The sequence below is a fragment of the Saccopteryx leptura genome, chromosome 13 (genome assembly GCF_036850995.1).
Source record: "Saccopteryx leptura isolate mSacLep1 chromosome 13, mSacLep1_pri_phased_curated, whole genome shotgun sequence".
Lineage (NCBI taxonomy): Eukaryota > Metazoa > Chordata > Mammalia > Chiroptera > Emballonuridae > Saccopteryx > Saccopteryx leptura.
In genome coordinates this window covers 45,317,765-45,332,952 of record NC_089515.1, presented here as the reverse complement: position 1 = coordinate 45,332,952, position 15,188 = coordinate 45,317,765, and positions in this window count along the sequence as shown.

Here is a 15,188-nt window from a genome sequence, read left to right as displayed (position 1 = left end):
GGTAGATCCCAGTCGGGGTGCATGCAAGAGTCTGTCTCTCTGCTTCCCTGCCTCCCTACCTCCACTTGAAAAAAAAATAAGACCACCACTCAATCAGGTTTTTTCCTAAATTCTGTTGAATCTTTATTATAATCAGTAGTTTTGACACTCCTTTACACTACTACCAAGATGAACATTTCCATCGCTATCCAAAAATTTTCTCATGGCCCTTCCCAGTCAATGTTCTCCACGTCAAAGCAGCCACTGATCTTAAGCGAGTTCATTTTGAGTAATAAATGGAACGTAATAAATAAGAGTCCATTTGATCTTGATTCCTAGAACAAGACATAATCAGAAAAGTGAAAAGAGGCAACCCAGCCTAACCAGGCAGTGGTGCAGTGGATAGAGCCTTGGACTGGGATGCGGAGGATCCAGGTTCGAGACCCCAAGGTCACCAGCTTGAGCGCGGGCTCATCTGGCTTGAGCAGAAAGCTCACCAGCTTGGACCCAAGGTCGCTGGCTCGAGCAAGGGGTTACTCGGTCTGCTGAGGGCCCGTGGTCAAGGCACATATGAGAAAGCAATCAATGAACAACTAAGGTGTTGCAACAAAAAACTAATGATTGATGCTTCTCATCTCTCTCCGTTCCTGTCTGTCCCTATCTCTCCCTCTCTCTGACTCTCTGTCTCTGTAAAAAAAAAAAAAAAAAATCTATAGAAACAGAAGGTGGATTAGTAGTTTTCCTGCAGCTAGGGGAGGGAGGAGTGGAGAGTAACTGATCATGGGTACAGGGTTTCTTTTTAGAGTGATGAAAATTTCTGAAATTAGTGGTGATTGTTGCACAACTCTGAATATCTTTACAAAAATTAGGGGATCAGGGCCCTGGCCGGTTGGCTCAGAGGTAGAGCGTCGGCCTGGCGTGTGGGGGACCTGGGTTCGATTCCCGGCCAGGGCACACAGGAGAAGCGCCCATTTGCTTCTCCACCCCCCCCCTTCCTCTCTGTCTCTCTCCTCCCCTCCCGCAGCCAAGGCTCCATTGGAGCAAAGATGGCCCGGGCGCTGGGGTTGGCTCCTTGGCCTATGCCCCAGGCGCTAGAGTGGCTCTGATTGCGACAGAGGGACGCCCTGGAGGGGCAGAGCATCGCCCCCTGGTGGGCAGAGCTTCGCCCCTGGTGGGCGTGCCGGGTTGATCCCGGTCGGGTGCATGCGGGAGTCTGTCCGACTGTCTCTCCCCCTTTCCAGCTTAGGAAAAAAGAAAAAAATAAATTAGGGGATCAGGGAACCTGCAGATACTCCAGTACTTTCAGCCTTCTGTATAGTGCATTTTCACCAGTGAAATAAAAGTTGGTTTTGCATCTCATTTGCATAATCAAACAACTTTCTTTGACTTGTCATTTGCCTTTCAGATGTTCTTGTTTAATAAAAAAAATTAAATGCTTTTTTTTTATCATTTCATATTCATTTTGAAATATCCCCTAATTTTTGTGAGCAGTATATTTAAAACTACTAAATTCTACACTTTAAAAGGTAAATTTTATGGTACAGTACTTGGAAAAGAAAGGAAGAGAGGGAGAAAGGAATAAAGTGAGTGAGAAAGTGAAATAGAAAAAGGTTTCAGGGAGGAGGGGAGAAAATTCAGGATTTAACTAAGCCCTTTATTTTCTCAATGGAACAGTCATTCATTCCACAGAATGAGTTATGTGTGGAGCACTTAGTAAATGTTTCATGACCCAGCAGAGGCTGTGTAGCTGCTCATTTAACGATAAGGTAGTGGGTTCTGCTGATTTAGAAGGTGGAGTAGAGATGAAGATTTAAAGGGGAGGGAGAGTTTCCCTTGGTGTATTAACCATCCCAGGCCATGGTCTGTTGCCCAAAAGGCTTAAAGGGCAGGCATCCTTCTCTTAGCTTCTACAGTGAGATGCCTTGTCAGTGACAACATCAGGGCAGCAGTGAAAAACGTATTTCCAGTTCCTGAATAAAAAGTCTCCATGGTTTTGGCGAGTAAGTTCTTTTGCCATTTTCCCAATAAGTGATTCATTCTCCTGGTGGCAACTCTGTGGGCATTTCCTGGACACCCACTCACCTGGAAAAACTGAGGTTGCTCCTGTCCTAAATAAAACAGGTCTGCTGCTGCTCCCTGCGGAGAAGACAAACAGCCCATTGTAGGTAGAAATGGCTGCCTTCTCTCCTCCATGATTACCCAGTCCCCTTATGGTCTGGGGACCTGCCCTCAGTGCCAGAGTAAACGGAAGGAACACAAATTTGTCTTAGGGGCTGGAGAAATGATTAGGACAAAGAGGCCCAATGTGGAATTTCAAGGAAGCTAAGAGACATCCTTAGATGACTGCTGAAGCTTAACCACAGAGCTGGAACTTCCCTGGCCTTTCCTGGTAGCGGAAGCCATGATCTGCCCCAGGCATAATACTGGTGGCACAGCTTTGTTCCCTCTCAATTGCTGCCGACCACATGCCTTGGTCTCTATCTGCAAAAGTGGCCCCCCCACCTTTGGTCTTGGGATGCAGTGAGGAAAATGTGACTCCCCAATTTGAGGTGTCCCTCTCCCCAGTGCCCTCTAGTGACTAATTGGACCCACTGCTTTCTCTCCTCCCCTCAACCATCCCAGCTCTGGTTCTGGGATATGAAGGACCCTTTTGGAAGTCAGCATACTTCCCTGGCGATACCACACCCTCACACATCCAAACACACCTCACCATATACTCAGGACAGCAAATGTGCTTTTAATAGCCATTGTTTGAGAAAATGTTTTTGGAAAACTGCAGTTACATAAGTAGATAAAGCATGTATTTGTCTGCTCGCCACATCCTTGGTGTGTGTACTTGTGTCATGTGTACGCCCAGCTCCCTCACTACCTTCAGGAGGTTACCAGGGCTTTAGGAGAGGGACCCAGTATTCAGGCCAGGCCACTCTGGCCCTTGTGTTAAAAACAGACTGGCAGACCCTGGCCAGTTGGTTCAGCAGACAGAGCATTGGTCCAGCATACAGATGTTCTAGGTTTGATTCCTGGTCAGGACACATGTGAAGAGCAGCCATCTGTTTCTCTTCCCCTCTCTCTTCCCCTTCTCTCTCTCTTCCCCTCCCATAGCCTGTAGCTCGACTGGTCTGAGTGCCGGCCTCAGGTGCTGAGGATAGCTTGGGTGGTCTGAGCATTGGCCCCAGATGGGGGTTGCTGGGTAGATCTTGGTCAGGGCACATGCAGAAGTCTGTCTCTCTATCTCCCTTCCTCTTGCTTAAAAAAAAAAAGCAAGCTATGGCTAAAACAAAAAGAAAGTTTAAAAAAACAAAAAATAGGCCCTGGCCAGTTGGCTCAGTGGTAGAGCGTCGGCCTGGTGTGCAGAAGTCCCGGGTTCGATTACCGGCCAGGGCACACAGGAGAAGCGCCCATCTGCTTCTCCACCCCTCCCCCTCTCCTTCCTCTCTGTCTCTCTCTTCCCCTCCCACAGCCGAGGCTCCATTGGAGCAAAGATGGCCCGGGCGCTGGGGATGGCTCCTTGGCCTCTGCCCCAGGCGCTAGAGTGGCTAAAGTCACGGCGACACCCCAGAGGGGCAGAGCATCGCCCCCTGGAGGGCAGAGCGCCGCCCCCTGGTGGGCGTGCCGGGTGGATCCCGGTCAGGCACATGCGGGAGTCTGTCTGACTGTCTCTCCCCGTTTCCAGCTTCGGAAAAATACAAAAATACAAAAAAAATAATACACAGAGGACGGCTATAGCCACCACTGTCACCGCTGTTTAGACTCTCACTGCCCAGTGCTCCATTCACTGGGGAAGTTCCAGAAGCTTTCATTCTCTGTAGCTGGGGCTGATTGGAATTCCTGGGGAGGGGAAAGTGCTATAGGCAGTCGTGTACTTTCAGCTGGACCTCAGTGCTTCTGGCAGAAGGGTCTCTTGATTGCATGACCTTGTCTCTCATAGTCTCTCATAGTCTCTTAGTAGTGCCAACATTGACAGTATGTTTAAAAATGTCCCAGGGCATGAGGTCAGTGAGTTCCTTTAATGATGTGGTCATTACCGTCATTACAATCTTCAGCATTTTGTGTGTTCCTACTATGTGCAGAGAACTTTCCTGGAACTTTTAAAAAATAGAAAACACTATTTTTGTCTTCCACAAACATAGTCTTATGGGGGGAGAAAGGTGTGGTATGAGTACATAAGAGAAAATAAAAAATTCTTTTTTTAAATTTTTTTAAAAATTTATTCATTTTAGAGAGGAGAGGGAGAGAGAGAGAGAGAGAGAGAGAAGAGTCAGAGAGAGAGAAGGGGGGAGGAGCTGGAAGCATCAACTCCCATATGTGCCTTGACCAGGCAAGCTCAGGGTTTCGAACCAGCGACCTCAGCATTTCCAGGTCGATGCTTTATCCACTGCGCCACCACAGGTCAGGCAAAAAAAATTCTTTATAAGTCCACTAAAACTAGCTGAGTACTTCTGTAAGATGTTGAATAAGGCATTTTCCCCCCGATTTATTATTATTATTATTAATAGCGAGAGAGAGAAGACGGACAGACAGGAAGGGAGAGAGATGAGAAGCATCAACTCATAGTTACATCACTTTAGTTATTCATTGATTGCTTCTCATCCATGCCTTGACCAGGGGGCTCCAGCCAAGCCAGTGATCTCTTGCTCAAGCCAGTGACCTTTGGCTCAAGCCAACAGCCTTGGGCTTCAAGCCAGCAACCTTCGAGCTCAAGCCTGTGACCATGGGGTCACGTCTATGATGCCACGTTCAACCCGGTGAGCCTGTCTCAGGGTGGTGAGCCCACTGTGCTCAAGCCCGCAACCTCAGGTTTCAAGCCTGGGTCCTCAGCTTCCCAGATCAGCATTCTATCCACTGTGCCACCACTGGTCAGGCCACATAAGGCATTTTAAAGTTGCCTTAAAAGAGCTTAGTTAGAATCTTGTGAGGACCATATGAATGAGGAATGGGACAGTGTTAAAATATAAGGGTTAGTCTGGCCTGTGGTAGCACAGTAGATAAGAGTGTCAACCTGCAATGCTGAGGTAGCTAATTCAAGACCCTGGGCCTGCCCAGTCAAGGCACATACAACAAGCAATCTATGAACAGCTAAAGTGAAACAACTATTGAGTTGATACTTCTCATTCCCTTCCACCCTTCTCTCTCTTCTCTCTCTGTAAAATCAATAAATAAAATAAAATTTAAAAAACCATAAAGGTCAATGATACAAAGTAAGGTAAGCTTATGCCTAAACTAACCAGGACTTGCTACTGTGAATACCAGTTAGTCAACTCAAACTCACATTAACCAAAAAAACAAGTATTCGTTCATTGGAAGGATAGAAAGGGTAGGAATGGTCTAGCTTCAGGGATAGCTGGATCCAGGACTGAAACACCAAGAGGAATCTCTTTCCCCTTCCCACTTATCCTTCAACCGCCAGGCTTCTCTGTCTGTGGCTGGCTTTCCTCACAAAGCAGGAAAAGGGCCTCAGGCAGATCTGGACCCATATCTTTGGCTCTCTACCAAAGAAGAAGTCTTCCTTTCTGGTTCTATTCAAAAGGAGAAAAACAAAGAACAGGAAAGGACTTGATGTGCTCACTCTGAAAGGGTGGGATGGGGTGCTTTTATTGGTAGCCCATCTAAAGCCAAATAGTTGAAGTGGGAAGAAATATGCCCCCAAAGAAAAGGGAATGGTGACCTGACCTGTGGTGGCGCAGTGGCTTAAGCGTCAATCTGGAATGCTGAGGTCGCCAGTTTGAAACCCTGGGCTTGCCTGGTCAAGGCACATATAGGAGCTTCCTGCTCCTCCCCCTGTTCTCTCTATCTTTTTCCTCTCTCTCTAAAAGTAAATAAGTAAAATCTAAAAAAAAAAAAAAAAGAGCAAAACGAAGGAAATATATATATATATAAAAAAGGGCACTGATCAGGCAGTGGCGCAGTGGATAGAGTGTTAGACTGGGATGAGGAGGACCCAGGTTTGAGACCCCAGGTCGCCAGCTTGAGTGCGGGCTCATCTGGTTTGAACAAAGCTCACCAGCTTGGACCCAAGGTCACTGGCTTGAGCAAGGGGTTACTTGGTCTGCCAAAGGCCCGCGGTCAAGGCACGTATGAGAAAGAAGTCAATAAACAACTAAGGCAGTGGTCCCCAACCTTTTTTGGGCCACGGACCAGTTTAATGTCAGAAAATATTTTCACGGATCAGCCTTTAGGGTGGGACGGATAAATGTATCATGTGATTGAGACAAGCGTCAAGAGTGAGTCTTAGACAAATGTAATAGAGGGAATCTGGTCATTTTTTAAAATTAAAACATCGTTTAGACTTAAATATAAATAAAATGGGAATAGGCCCTGGCCGGTTGGCTCAGTGGTAGAGCATTGGCCTGGTGTGCAGGAGTCCTGGGTTCGATTCCCAGCCAGGGCACACAGGAGAAGCGCCCATCTGCTTCTCCACCCCTCCCCCTCTCCTTCCTCTCTGTCTCTCTCTTCCCCTCCCGCAGCCAAGGCTCCATTGGAGCAAAGTTGGCCTGGGCGCTGAGGATGGCTCCATGGCCTCTGCTTCAGGCGCTAGAATGGCTCTGGTTGTAACAGAGCGACGCCCCAGATAGGCAGAGCATCGCCCCCTGGTGGGCATGCCGGGTGGATCCCCGTTGGGTGCATGTGGGAGTCTGTCTGACTGCCTCCCCATTTCCAACTTCAGAAAAAATAAAAAAATAAAATGGAAATAATGTAAGTTATTTATTCTTTCTCTGCGGACCGGTACCAAATGGCCCACGGACCAGTACCAGTCTGCGGCCCCGGGGGTTGGGGACCACAGAACTAAGGTGTCACAAAGAAAAACTAATGATTGATGCTTCTCATCTCTCTCCGTTCCTGTTCCTGTCTGTCTGTCCGTCCCTATCTATCCCTCTCTCTGACTCTCTCTCTGTCCCTGTTAAAAAAAAAAGGGGGGGAATGGTGGTTTCCTATCCTTCCCACACTTTGTAGCACTGTAGACTTCTAATGATCATACGAACGTTGGGTTGCTGTTTTTATTGAGATATTGTTGAGGGCTAAGAGAGATAAGCTTTGGCATCAGCCACAGTGATATTGCCTGCAGATGAGGTCTTCCCTGGTGCCAATCATTGGACATAAGGGCGGTTCCACGGCAGAAAAGAGGACCTAGTCTTGGGAGTCCTAGTCCTGGGGTCCCTGGTGATCAGGGGAAGATCTGTAAGCTACAGGAAATAAGCTAGCCTTGGTGTGCTACAGTTTTTTTGTTTGTTTTGTTTTTTGTATTTTTCTGAAGTTGGAAACGGGGAGGCAGTCAGACACTCCTGCATGCACCCAACCGGATCCACCCGGCATGCCCACCAAGGGGCGATGCTCTGCCCATCTGGGGCGTCGCTCTGCCGCAACCAGAGCCATTCTAGCGCCTGAGGCAGAGGCCATAGAACCATCCTCAGCGCCCGGGCCAATTTTGCTCCAATGGAGCCTTGGCTGTGGGAGGGGAAGAGAGAGACAGAGAGGAAGGAGAGGGGGAGGGGTGGAGAAGCAGATGGGCGCTTCTCCTGTGTGCCCTGGCCGGGAATCGAACCCGGGACTCCTGTACGCCAGGCTGACGCTCTACCACTGAGCCAACTGGCCAGGGCCTGAGCTACAGTTTTAATAGACTCATGGTGCCCTGGCACCCCCGCCCCTCAGATGCTGGACCTAGAAGAAGGGAGAGATCATGGGTCCCAAGAGCAGTGCAGACCTGGCCTGGCTACCTGACACATCCCAAAAGCCACACACTCAACCCCCAGGAAGGACGGCAGGAGAGTGTGTATAGATGGAGGGCTAGTTTAGATGAAATTTGCCGAGTTTCTGGGCCTAGATCTGGGGGCAGGGAATATAGACCTAAAAGCAGTAACCAAGTAGACATTTGTCCAACAGTATGGCTTGGCACAGCTAAGATTTGAGGACTGAAGAGCAAATATGCGTGGGGGAGAGGAGTAAGCAACCCATCACCATGAAAACTGGGGTTGAGTTTCCCCAGTTTAGCAGAGTAGTTGACTACAAAAAATAAAGTTAAACCTCATGTGCACCTGAGTCTGCAGACTGAGATTTCCACCCAGTCTATTCTCACATTGTGAGTCCTGGGGACCCAATCTGTTCCTGTTCCCAGCGATTTCCTGGGTTCCATCTGCTCGGGGTTGGGGTGGAGAAGAGAGGGCCGGCTCTTTCTCAGACACCAGATGTCAGTTCCCCAGGGAACTTAGCCCTGTGGGAGGCCAGTGCAGCAGGAGTGACAGCCATGGGTCACTGAGCTTGGTGAGCACAGTCCAGGGTCCAGGAGAAAACTGAGGGAAAGGAAGCTACAAAAAGGTGTCATAGCAGGGGACTGTCAGTCCATTTTAGAATTACTTACCGAGCACCTACCACGTGCCAGGTCCTAGGCTGGGCACTGGGGGATAAGTAAAAGAAAGAATCCCAGAAAGCATTGTGTCAGAGTTTGGCCCATAGTGAGTGCTTCATAAATGCCTTGTACTCTCCCCGAAAGGATACAAAGATGAAGAAAACACAGTTTAGCCCTCAAGGATCTTAAGATCCTGTAAGAGGTCAGGACCCTTGCTCACAGCCTCTGTAACCCAGGAAGAGCAAGGTAAACACTGTTACCCAGGCCCAAAGATCCAGGGTTTCAAGGGAGGGAGAGAGAAGATGCGGTTGAGGCATCCCAGGAGAGATACCATGTAAGAGTTGTGTGAGTGTATGGGGGAAGTGAGTAGGGGGCCAGGAGATCGGACTCACTCGTGGGAAGCTATGGGGAGACTGAGCTGCAAGAGAGCACATTCCGGCAGTCCCTAACCTCTAGAGGGAAAGTTCATGTGCAAATCAGTAGTTTGGAATTTGGAATGCATTTTCCCATGGGAACAATACCTTAAATGGAGGCTCAGTTATTAGGCCAATGGATGGAAACTGTTTTGCCCCACAACGTTATTCAGCTAGCTTACTCATAGCTCTTCCATAGATCAAGGTTCAGAGCTCTGGGGCATAACTCTTTTCTGGAAGCAGGGCCTGACAAAGGCCAAGGTCTTTTTGTCTGGGGTTTGGTATGGTTTAGAAGGGGATTAAACTTGGGAAATCATAAGACTAGTTTTAATTGTGTTTAATAACAAAGTAATGAGCTGACATCCATTTATGATTACATATTAAAGGAATAGTCAGTTTTCAGGAAGTAAAGATGACTAAATTAATATCAAATCAGCAGGCAGGCTAGTTTTAGAATTTCATAATTACCCAAGCAGTTTTGTTTGATATAAATAACTTTGAATTCCTAATCCAGTATGGTTGGTATTCTTACAAAGAGTGGAAATTTTGGCTGACCAGGTGATGGTACAGTGGTTAGAGCATCAGACTGTGACATGGAGGACCCAGGTTCGAAACCCCGAGGTCGCCAGCTTGAGTGCGGAGTAGCTGGCTTGAGTGTGGGATCATAGACGTGACCCCAAGGTTGCTGGCTTGAGCCCAAGTTTGCTGGCTTGAGCAAGGGGTCACTTGCTCAGCTGGAGCCCATATGAGAAAGCAATCAATGAACAACTAGGGAGCTGCAACGAAGAATTGATGCTTCTCATCTTTTTTCCTTCCTCTCTATCCCTATCTGTCCCTCTCTCTGACTCTCTCCCTTTCTCTGTCTTTGTAAAAAAAAAAAAGAGTGGGCATTTAGACACAGACATGCACACATACAGGGAGAAAATTAAAAGCACAAACTCATGTAGTTATGGCTGTGGAATCAGGGAAGGAGTCTGTCTGGTGCATCAGGTTCTCAGAGGCAGGCCTCCTTCGAGTCAATGATTCCTGCCATTCCCACCTTGGCCTCAAGGTGGCACTGCTCCCTCTTCAACCATGGCTGTTGATCACTGCCTTGATGCTAAACTGTAAACCCAGACTGAACTTTCCAACAAGACAGTCCTAAAAGCTGAAGAATATTAAAAAGAAAATAGACTCAGGGTACCATGAGTCTATTAAAACTCTAGCTCACCAGGGCTAGCTTATTTCCTGTAGCTTACAGCTCTTTCCCTGATCACCAGGGACCCCAGGACTAACACTCCCAAGACTAGGTCCTCTTTTCTGCCGTGGAACCCCCCTTATGTCCAATGATTGGCACCAGGGAAGACCTCATCTGCAGGCAAGATCACCGTGGCTGATGCCAAAGCTTATCTCTCTTAGCCCTCAACAATATCTCAATAAAAACAGCAACCCAACGTTCGGCTGATCATTAGAAGTCTACAGTGATGCGGAGTGTGGGGGGAGAATAGAAGCCATCCTTTCCAGAGGACAGCGTGCCCTTCCTCTCTCAAGGGACAGACAATTCCTGCCTAATGCACCTCTTCATCTGCCCAGGCTCCCAGCTGATGGGAAGGCAGGCTCCTGAAGCAGCCCCAGTGAGAGATAAGGGCTCTTTCCTGATGAAAAATTCATAAAGAAAGACTGGGGATCAGGCACTCGGATAGCTGCCAACTTGTTGTGCTCTGGGGACATGGCAAGGAGACGGAAAAGCCAGATGGAAAATTTCTCTTCTGTCCAGCAGCTCCCATCATGCTCCCCTTCTGTGTTCAGTAGGGCTCCCTTCTCTGCTATACCAGCTCACACCTTCTCAGTCTCACTTAAGCCCCTGGGCCAGCATAGGGCATACAGGAGGAGGCCAGTTAATGTCTTCATCTGAGTTAATGACTTACTTCCTCTGAGCTTCCTCCTTACCTGGACCAAGCACCCAGCAGCCACCTCAACAAAATGTGCATTGTTTCTAGAGCACCCTGGAACAGCCCCGACCACCGGGCACTCCAAAACCTGCAGGTGCCCCAAACAAGGTATTATTTGTTCTTGGCAGGACCCCCTACAGATTATTCTGTTCCAATTCCCTGACCCATGAACCTGATCAATACTCATATGGTTGGTCAGATGGTTTTAACTCCCAACTTGGGGAGGAAGCCTTGGATCTGTGACCATGTTGGGCAGAAAACAGTTTGTATAGAGTAAAAGGGGAAAAAAACTTTGAACCATAAGTGTTGGATAATCTGACTTTAATGTAGGGATAGGCTTGAGAAGTGTGACTGGCTAGCCCAGAGGTTCTCAAACCTTTTGAAGTTGGGCTCATTTAAAATCCTACAAATAATTGTAGGCGCACTATATACAAATTTCTGAGAAATGTTATAATAATTAAGTCAAATATTAAAGAAAAAATATAAAGTCCAAGTGTGCTTTTATGGTAATTAAATGAAATAAATACGACAAAATTCAATTTATTCTGACATTAAAAAACATTTTTATGTTACATTTTTTGAGTTATGCCCCAACAGGCACATATTTCTCTGAAATACCATAGGGTGCACCTGGAAATCTTCTAGGGCGTACCAGTGCGCCCTGGCACACACTTTGAGAACCACTGGGTTAGCCTATGGTATGCAAGATGGCACTAGAGTTGCACATGCCAGTCCCAAGATGGTGAGCACTGGGGTAGTGGCAGGTCCTCAGAAATCAGGTGGGAGGGCAGGCTGCCATTGCAGAGGAATCGCCACAAAGGAAGTCCACCAGACTCCACTCTCAATAGGAAGTGGGGAACTGGAGTCTCCTGCTGTAGAGGTGTAGTGCCTCCTCCCAGCCACAGGGGCTGCTGGTCCATGGCTGTAGGAAACCTCACTGTACTGTCCGCTGCCTGGCCAGACAGGGCCCTCAAAGGAAAACATCTTCCTACATGAGCTTGGGGCCCCTCAGAGGCTCTCAGTGACTTTGGCTATTGGTTCACAGTTCTTTCAGATGATTGTACAACTTTTCCCATTCAAAGAGGAACCTGGGGCCCTTGGATCAGTGGCTACTAGAGCATTGGCCTGGCCTATGGACATCCTGGGTTCAATTCCTGGTCAGGGCACACAAGAGAAGCAACCATCTGCTTCTATCTCCCTCCCACTCCCCCATCCCTCTCTCTTCCCCTCCTGCAGCCAGTGGCTTGACTGGTTCAGGCATTGGCCCCGGGTGCTGAGGATAGCTCTTTTGATTCAGGCATCGAGCATCGGCTCCAGATGGTGGTTGCTGGGTAGATCCTGGTTAGGGCATATGCGAAGTCTCACTATCTTCCCTCCTCTCACTTGAAAAATAAAAAACCCAAAAAACTAAGAGGAACCCGGGCTCAAGCAATTGCCTCTCATTGAATAGCAACTCTTGTCCCTCCTTTTCATCTCTAAGAACCTGTTTTTCTTCTTTAATTTACTGATTTTTAGAGAGAGGGAGAGAGAGAAACATTGATATGTTGTTCCTTTTAAAAAAAATGTATTGATGAGAGAGAGAGGAAGAGAGAAGCATCAGCTCGTTGTTCCACTTAGTTGTTCCATTTACTTGTGTTCTCATTGACTGCTTCTTATACGTGCCCTGACCAAGAATCAAACCTGTGACCTCAGTGTGCCGGGACGATGCTTTATCAACTAAGCCACCTGGCCAGGGCTATTTCTGCATAAATTGTCTGTCAGTTTAGAGTATTTCCTTAGGATAAAGTGGAATTATAAGGTCAGAGTCTCAAAGACTGTGAGCATTTTCAGGACCTTCTTTTATATTACCAAGTGGCTTTTCTGAAGGGTTGTACCTACCAGCAGTGTACCAAAGGGCCATATTTGTAAGACTTAATTCTAAGCCCCTCTGGGTGATAAGGCCAAAGCTGCAAAAGTTTGAGTTACTGGGACACAACTGAGCTTGAGGTAAGGTAACAGTACATCCAGCCATGGAGGAGGACCAAGGTCAGGTTCACAGAGACCACCAAAACTTGAGGTCACTTTTAAGACACGAATTCTGGAGGCTAAGTCACAAATGGAAAGAGGGGAGCCTTTTGGATCTCAGGGCTGGAAGGAAAGATGGCGAGGAGTCCTGAGATCATGCTGAGGTCCGAGAAAAAGCACAGTGAATGAAGAAGGGTGCAGAGGGCCCAGTGATGTTCATCCAGCAATATATGGTTGTTTGGGCACTTGGGCACACTGTGTCCTAGGGGTAAGTCTAGAGGAGGTCAAGGAATTAATCTAAAGAAAAGACATTTAGGAATGGACTAGGGGTGGTGGTTCTAAGGTGGTTCAGGAAGAAAATAGGAGCCATTTCAGAAGACATTCTGTTGTAAAAGGTGCATGAATATGTCAAAGAGGAGATCTGTGGCTGGCCCTTCTCACCTTGTTGGTTTCTACTGCTTACCGAATGAGTTGCTTTTCCTGGAGAATAATTTCCTTTTAATTTTTTTTTTTATTTGTTCATTTTAGAGAGGAGAGGGAGAGACAGAGAGAGAGAGAGAGAGAGAGAGAGAAGGGGGGAGGAGCTGGAAGCATCAACTCCCATATGTGCCTTGACCAGGCAAGCCCAGGGTTTCGAACCGGCGACCTCAGCATTTCCAGGTCGATGCTTTATCCACTGCGCCACCACAGGTCAGGCCTCCTTTTAATTTTTTAATCTTGCTCATTTGACTATGTCAAGTCACTTTAAATAATCACAATGGCTGCTTCTTGATAGAACATGGAATTCCTTTTCATTTTATCGGGTTTATATTTTTTTAATTAAAATCTAAAAGCATATGCTGTCTTGCACTGGCAGCAGCCTCATCCATCTCATGTCTACTTCATCTCTTGATTGCATCATTTTCTTCTGCTTGATTTAATCCTGCGCTTTTGTTATAAATTTAGCATTGCTAAACACAGTGTACATTGTTTACAACATCTACAATGGTGTACACTAATGTCTTGGGCCTTCACATCCACTCACCACTCACTCACTGACTCACCACGGCAACTTCCAGTCCCACAAGCTCCCTTTATAATTTATAGCAAGTGCCCTGTACAGGTGTACCATTGTTTGTCTTTTATGCTGTGTTTCCATTAAACCAGCGGTTCTCAACCTGTGGGTCGCGACCCTGGGGGGTCGAACGACCAAAACACAGGGGTCGCCTAAAGCCATCAATGTTTAGATATGTTTAGATATACAAATACCATGTGTTCCAATTATCTACAGTATTCAGTACTGAAACATGCTGTACAGGCTTGTAGCCCAGGAGCAATAGCTTTTCTCATAGAACCTAAGAGTATAGTAGGCTATACCATCTAGGTTTGTGTTCAGGGCACTCTGTGATGTTCGTACAATGATGAAATGGCCCAGATCACCTATTTCCCAGGAGTATCCCCATTGTTAAGTGGCACATGACTGTAATAAGCAGGTAGTAAAGAAATAGGATCGAGATATGGAAGGTGATACGCAGATGCCTGGAGGGGAGGACGCCCGGAGCCTGCTGTGCAATGTGCTGGGAAAGCCATGTATTCGGGCAGCTAAAAGGAAGCTGTTAACTTAGGTGAAGACAGAAACTGGCCTCTGTCACTGGCCCTGTCTACCTTTCCATCTTCCCTCCTACTCTGCTCTGAACAAACCACTTGTATTCCATGTAGAGGCCATGTTCCTGGTGTCCTTACCACCTGGAATGCCATGCTATCCCCACCTCAATATCAGCCCCAAGAAGCTAAATCAGAAAAAATCATCCTCTCCTCTGAATAATTGTTCATAACATTGATTACTCTCTATTGCTTACTGTTCGATCCTTTTAGTTATCTCTCAAAGTAAGTCCCCTTTGTTCTTTTTTTTTTTCTTTTTTCTTTTTTTTCATTTTTCCTAAGCTGGAAACGGGGAGGCAGTCAGACAGACTCCCACATGCGCCCGACCGGGATCCACCCGGCATGCCCACCAGGGGGCGATGCTCTGTCCATCTGGGGCGTCACTCTGTTGCATCCAGAGCCATTCTAGCACCTGAGGCAGAGGCCACAGAGCCATCCTCAGCGCCCGGGCAATCTTTGCTCCAATGGAGCCTCGGCTGTGGGAGGGGAAGAGAGAGACAGACAGGAAGGAGAGGGGGAGGGGTGGAGAAGCAGATGGGTGCTTCTCCTGTGTGCCCTGGCCGGGAATCAAACCCGGGACTCCTGCATGCCAGGCCGACGCTCCACCGCTGAGTCCCCTTTGTTCTATATGGGGATGGAAATTTGCTGTATGGTTCTACCTTTCCAGTACTATATGTCTTGTTCAGTAGGGTTACTCTCCTATCAATTCAAATATAAGGTAAAAAAATTCAGGGCTCTCTGGTACTATGTTAACAGCTTTACAATAGCTCAATAACTTAAAATTATTCAGGAAAGGGTGTGTGATGCCCTGTTTAATGTACAAGTTTTATTGACTCCTTTTGAGTTAACAGCCTGAAGAACTCAATTATTATTACTGTA